This window comes from Rhinolophus sinicus, chromosome 8 (assembly GCF_057876585.1).
Source record: "Rhinolophus sinicus isolate RSI-liver-muscle chromosome 8, RSI-T2T, whole genome shotgun sequence".
Classification (NCBI taxonomy): Eukaryota; Metazoa; Chordata; class Mammalia; order Chiroptera; family Rhinolophidae; genus Rhinolophus; species Rhinolophus sinicus.
The window spans coordinates 4,711,632-4,717,847 of record NC_142508.1 but is presented as its reverse complement, the minus strand read 5'-3'; the positions used below and the strand labels follow the sequence as shown (position 1 = coordinate 4,717,847).

Below are 6,216 nucleotides of genomic sequence, written 5' to 3'. Positions count from 1 at the left end.
TCTTTTGCCCAAATAGGATCATTTGAAATCCTTCCTTGCTTGTTCGTGCAATTAGCCAGCTCTCTGGCTTGTTGTGAACCATGGTATTAAAGCAGGAGCCCCCTCCAGGCCCATGCTTTCTCTGTCAAAATCTGTAGTTAGAGTATTCCAAGTCCCCAACGGTGACAGTTCCATTTCCAATGAATGCAATTAACTACTTCAGACTACACGTGGAAAAGACACCGTGTTTTAGTCACACCTCATGCCATCCTTTCATGTAAATGCTGAAATTCTATCCTTGATTTGTCTTTACAAAGAGTAATGGTAAAGTGAGGATTCTTTGTGAACATTTGCCCCCCCACCCCCCAAAGAGTTGGTTCAAGTTTGAAGCGGGAAGCGTCGTACAGTTTTATCTTAGAACCGGATCTAAGGAGCGAGGATGAGGCTCAGAACAGCTCAGGCTTCCAGGTGCTGACGGCTAAGGCCTCAGGTGAACAGGGGCTGCAGAGCGGACCGCACGCTTCTCCGCCGTCTGCGCCTGCTTTTCGGAGCCACTTGCCCATCTCCGCCGGTGCCATCAGCCAGCCGGGGACATTCTTTGGTAATAGTCCCGGTCCGGGGAGGCACGTTGATTGGGTGTAGTTGCAGCCGTGTTCCAAGTCGGTTCCGGGTGTGTGTGTGCGCGCAGGAGGCGGTGGAGGACCCTCTCCTTCGGGCTGTGCTGGGCCACTTTCTGCTGAGGTCGGTGCCCCGAACCTAAAGCGGGGACCCCTCCTCGCTGGGTCGGAAGTGGCGGGAAGCCGGTCGTTAAGAGGCGGCCCACGGTGGAGGGAGGCTGTAAAACCTGGAGGAGGACCCGGTCCGCCCGGCCCGGGACGGCGCGGGGTTCCGGGCGAGGGGCCCCGGCTTCCAGGTAGAAATCCTCCAGGCGAGCGGAGCCTCGGGCGGCGCGGGACGGGGGAGCCCGGGGCAGTGGCCGCGGCGGGCGGGAGGTTTCCGGGCCCCTCCCGCGCTCGGGCTGGTGGGGAGATGGCGGCGACGGTTTCCCGGCTCCCCCGCCCCGGACGCCGATGGCGGCGCGTTCCGGCCCTCCCCCCCCAGCCTCTCCCCCGCGGGAGCCGGAGCCGGTGAGGCCGGGAGGGCGGGGAGCCGGGGAGGAAAGGCGAGAGGGCGGAGGTTGCGCGGTGCAGGCGGCGGCGGCGGCGGGAGGAGGGCCGCGGGCGGGCGGGCAGGGGAGGAGGCGGAGGCGGGAGCCGTGTCGCACGCAGCTCCAGGCGGGGCGGCCCCGGCGGCTGAGGGACGCGGCCAGACCTTGGCGGGACGGGGATTTAACCGGGGCCCAGGCCCAGCGACCGGGTGGAGACGTCGCCGGAGCCATTACGGCAGCAGGGACATGCGGGTGAGTGTCGCGGCGCCGGGGCCGAGGAGAGGGGCGGCGCAGGCCCGGCCCGGAGCCGCGGTGTCGCAGTGACTGGGGCCGCGGCGGCCGAGCCCAGGCGCCGGGCGAGGCCTGAGTCGCCGAGCGGCGGCTGGGCGGAATGGCGGCCGGGCAGGGGGACGGGTGGGCGGAGGACGCCGGGGGCGGGAGCCGGGCGAGCGGGGCCGGCCCTGAGTCACGGCGGCCGGCTCGGGCCTGGCCGGGCCGCGGCCCCGGACGCGGGCTCGGGGCGGCCAGGCCTGGACTACGCACTGGGAAAAAGCCCGATTCATCGCGCCGGAGGCGGCGGCCTTGTGGCGCCGGCCTCTTTCCCAGCCGCGACCGGGCTGGAGCTGCAGAGCTGGGCCGGCGGGCGGCGCTGGGCAGTTCGGCCATGCGCGCCTCGCCTCCCCTCGTGCGGCGACCCCCACGGGGCCTCGTGCCCTTTCCCCCCGGGATCGCTGCTCCCCCGAGCGTCGCGTTTCCCCCGACTCGTGCTCGCCAATAAGTAGGGGGCTCGCGCGCCGGGGGAGCCGCGGAGCCGGCCTCTCTGCTTTCCGGTTCCCTGCCCGCGGCTCTCGGTTCCCCGCCTGCATTGTTGCGACTGTGCAGGTCACTATTATTGGGTAACAGTCGCCCTTTTGCTCCGTTCCCTCGGGGGAACGGGCCGGGGAGGCGCGCAGGGATGCGAGTGCAGCCGCGGGACCGGACAGAGCCCCCCCGGCGGGAGCGCGTCGGGCCGGGCGCGCGCCGCGGCTTCTGCGCGCCCCCGAACCTGCGCCCGGCGGGAGCGCGCGCTGACCCAGCAGGTAACCCGCGCGCGGCCCCGGGGCGCTCTCTGCCACCTGGGGAGCGCTGTGCACTGGAGGCACGGTGATGGTCAAGAGAAAGGCACATGCTTTATGAGCGTTCCTGGAGACGAATTTCCAAAGTTAAGGGTTTTCTCTCTAGCGATTCCTGTGCCAAAAATAGGATTCTGTTTTCCGATTGGATGGCCGCTGTTGCTTTTAGTTCGTAATTGGGGTTAGTGGTTAGTGTGCAAATACGGAATTGCAGTTAACTTAGGTATTTATTTGCTCTGTGTAATGGGTCTTCCCCGGGTGACATTAAAACAGTCCAAGTTAGAAGTCGAGTAAATGGTCACGCTGTTTTTGAAAGGCACTTATTGGGTGACAGAGGGGAACTAAAGTCTCTTTTACTTTAAGCCCTGAGCTTCTAGGACCTAAACATATCTTTACACTCAGCAGATGGGTGTGCAATCTTAAGTGTAACACTCCCTTTTGTGGCCACCCTGTCCGTCTGACTTTCTGAAACCCTGGAGAGTTTGTGTGTTGTGTAGCGAAGGAGAATGATTAAAAAGCAAGAGCAATCATTGTGTTTAGAAAAAAATAGGATATGAGATTTTTTTTGTTTGTTAAAAAAGGTTCTTGGATATTAGAAAAAAATTTACTTGAAAGTTCTGTTTTTGCTTTCTATGGTAATCAGACATCATTGCATCACATTTCACATTCCGAAGCTGCAAACACAGGACTGGCTCCCTTTAATTCTATTATGACCATGTTTGGAGGTTTCAGGAGCATGTTCATTAAGCTTAAGAAGGTTGGCTGAATTATTCTCTAAAAATGCTTAAACTTTTTTTTCTCATTGGTGTCATCTTTTAAAAACTATTTTGCCAAAGGAGAAAAAAAAAACAACCTTTAACTATACTAGAACTTTTAACTAATGTATGAAATCCACCCTCCTTGTGTAAGACCCACAAGCTCAGGTCCTTGGCAAGCATGCCCCTCCTCTCCTAATGTACCATCAGATAAAGGATCAAGAGGACCAAGGGACAAATGAATGCCTGAGCTGATTCTGCAATTTCCTTAGCCATTACAGCTTCTTGGACGCCTCTGCCTCTTACTGAATGTTATCTTTTGTCTTAATTGTCTGCACAGCCTCATTTCCCATGCATTTCAGACTATGAGTTCCTCGAAGGGAGGGGATCGTCCTTAGTTATTTTTGCGTCCCCAAAGTAGCATAGGACTTGGTCATGGGTAACTCAGTTGTTTTTTGAATGAGTAAATCTTCTGGACAAATTCCGACCTAATGTTTGACCATTTCTGATTTTGGCTGCAGAGAATAGTCCCCGCACTTACACTGGTTAATAAAGAATGCAAGCTTTAAAGAATAAGAAAAACAAAAAAGAAGGCAAAGCTTTATTATAATCCTTATTACAGTGTTCCAGTGTCCAATAGAGGGCCCTAACAGAAAAATGCTCAGGTTTTCTTGAGCTGTTGCAATCCAGGGAAGTGGCAAGAAAACAGGTTTTAACACTTTAATTTGCTAACCCCCAGCTGCTTTTAAGGTATAGATTTTGTTTTGTTTTTTTAAGAAAAAGATGGAGCTCTTTTCCCCGTTAAATATTGCACCCTTGTCTTTAAAATGAAATGGCTTGGCGGTTGAGGCTGTTGCCTGTTCGTAGACATGAGGCAAGCCCAGTGGTGGTGCTGGTCTGCTGTGACAGCTCTTACGGGGGGACCATTCTTGGGTCCTGAGGACTTGTATCAGAAATTGACTCCCAGTTTACCCAGCGGGCATAGTGTGCCTTTCTTTCAGCATGGGAAGTTAAAATGAATATGCTTTAAATTGAGTTACTTGCCATTCTTCAAATTAAAAATTAGGACCCCAGACACTTAGGTATGTGTTTGTATTCTCGGCTGTTTCAGCCCTCCATAGTCCCAAAGCCATGGGCTTCCTACCCTCAGCAATTGAGTCAGTCTGGAATAAAATGTCTTTTGGGGACGAATTTTGAACTTGTTTTTTAGACATGTTTGGAGAAAAGAGTGTACCATTTTTAAGGACCAATTCGAAGTTTACCTGGTGTTTTTCTTTTTTTTTTAATCTGGGAGTTTCTCAGTAAGGTGTGCCCTTTTGTTTGCTTTTCAAAACAGGAATGAATATTATATGAAAAATAAATCAGATTTAAATAAAACCTTAAGTTTATTCTATTACTAAGGGCTTCAAGCTCCCTGTTTATAACGTATACATTTAATAATGCACAGCATAAACAACATTATTATAACATTTAATAACTTGTAAAGTTTTTATTCACACAGATATTTTCTGCCTTCTAAAAAAAGCTGTGTTTTATTTTTGCTTAGCCATAGAACATTTTGCTTGGGGAAGAAGACAGGATCTAGTGTGAGCTTAATTTTGCTGGCCGTCCATTTCCTCATTTGTAAAAAGAAGAGATGATTTTTAATTGACAATGTTTGAGATTTCCTTAGGCCTCAAAGCCTGTGGATTCCATGGGGATGTCACAGCTTTTAACATTAACAGCATTTGGGAAAACTGTCCTGTAAAGCATAGTCTTACTCACGTTTGAAAAGCAGAGTTGTGAAGCCTAAGTTAGAAAGTCATTTAAATTTTTCCCCTTGGAGAAACTTGGACCAAGTAGGCAGAGTCCCCTCCCAGGCTTCCCACTCCCCGCTTCCGCGTCATTGCAGCACCAGTTCCCCGAATTTCCCATGCTGCTCTTTCCTCCCCTTTTACTCATGCTTCCCCTTGGTCTGGAGTGCCATGTCCCTTCCTGGCACCCAACAGGCTCCTGCTCCTTTAAAAAGGCAAGGCTCAGCTCAGGCCCTGAGAGCACCCCCATCCCAGCCCAGGCTAGGAGACTTCCCTGGGATCCCATGAACCCCTTAATCTTTTGACTGGCCTTGGTGGTTTCTCCCACTAGACAGACGTCCTTTAGGGCAGGGACCGTGGGGTGTGTGTCTGTCCCCCATGTCTTAACACGTGGCCCACAGCAACATTCATTTAATTCCCACTTTGTTCATGAACGTCCTCCCACTTAAAATCATCACCAAACCCCATCAAGTGTAGGCACTATTGTTTAGGTCACCTTACAGCAGGTAGGGTAAGAAACAGGCTTTGAGTGGGTGAGGTGAGGCCGAGTAGGTGATCAAGCCTGAGTTACAAGACAGGGGCTTCAGAGCTCCAGCTTTTAACCAGACACCCCTACGTGTGGGATTTCTGTGGTGGAAGGTGGAAGAGGAGAAAAGACCAAAATGAAAATGCTCTAATGTTCTAAGGATTGATACCTGATAATTGATCATTACGACAGAATTCGTTATGCAGAATTTGGAGGAGTACCAGGAATGAGCTTATACTAATTGGTCTTTTAGTATCTGGGGGACATTGAAGGAGAGTAATTGGCCACTGATGGGATAGAAATGAACAGTTCTGGAATTTGGGGAATATTAAGTTGGGACGGAAATTTGTAGAACCACTTTTACGTCCGTCAGACCTAACGTGCACCAATTTTTAAAAAGTCCTGTCTTCGAAAATGCTTTTGGAAAACAGATCGTATGAAATGTGTGCAGCCATTTAAAATGTGTGTGCATAAAGTATGTATGCACTGGTGAAAACATTTAAAGCAGTCAAAATAGTCGTACTTTCAGGGTGACGAACTTTGTGGTTTTAAAATACTTTTCCAAAAAACTAAGAACCAAAAGAACCATACAAACGATCTGAGGATGGAGAAAGCCTCTTTAAGCCTAACACCAAAAGTAGGAACTGTGAAAGAAATGATTCATTTGATTACTTTAAAATAATTATACCTCTATATGTTAAAATGCCATAAACCGAATTAAAAGGCAAATGGCAAACTGAGAAAAATATGGTAGCTTACAAGCAAATTTACTTTCTTTATTAAAGATAGCTTATAAAAGAAGGAGCAAGAAACAGGAAAAAATTGTCAGATTCACTAGCAGTACCCCTAGAAATGCAAATCAGTGAGATACTGTTTTTAAAAGTTTTGGCGCACGTTAAAGAAG

The 6,216-nt window shown here is 50.8% G+C and overlaps 1 protein-coding gene across 5 annotated transcripts in view; it reads left to right on the top strand.

The window, feature by feature from the left end:
• The first annotated feature begins 414 nt into the window (after positions 1 to 414).
• Positions 415 to 6,216, top strand: part of CUL1 (cullin 1) — a 77,508-nt gene continuing 71,706 nt past the window's right edge. The window contains exon 1 of one of the 5 annotated variants that reach the window (XM_074315217.2): positions 415 to 580. The gene's annotated coding sequence lies outside the window, so the exon portion shown is untranslated. The other 4 variants (XM_019739403.3, XM_019739402.3, XM_074315216.2 and 1 more) reach the window with 4 other exon arrangements.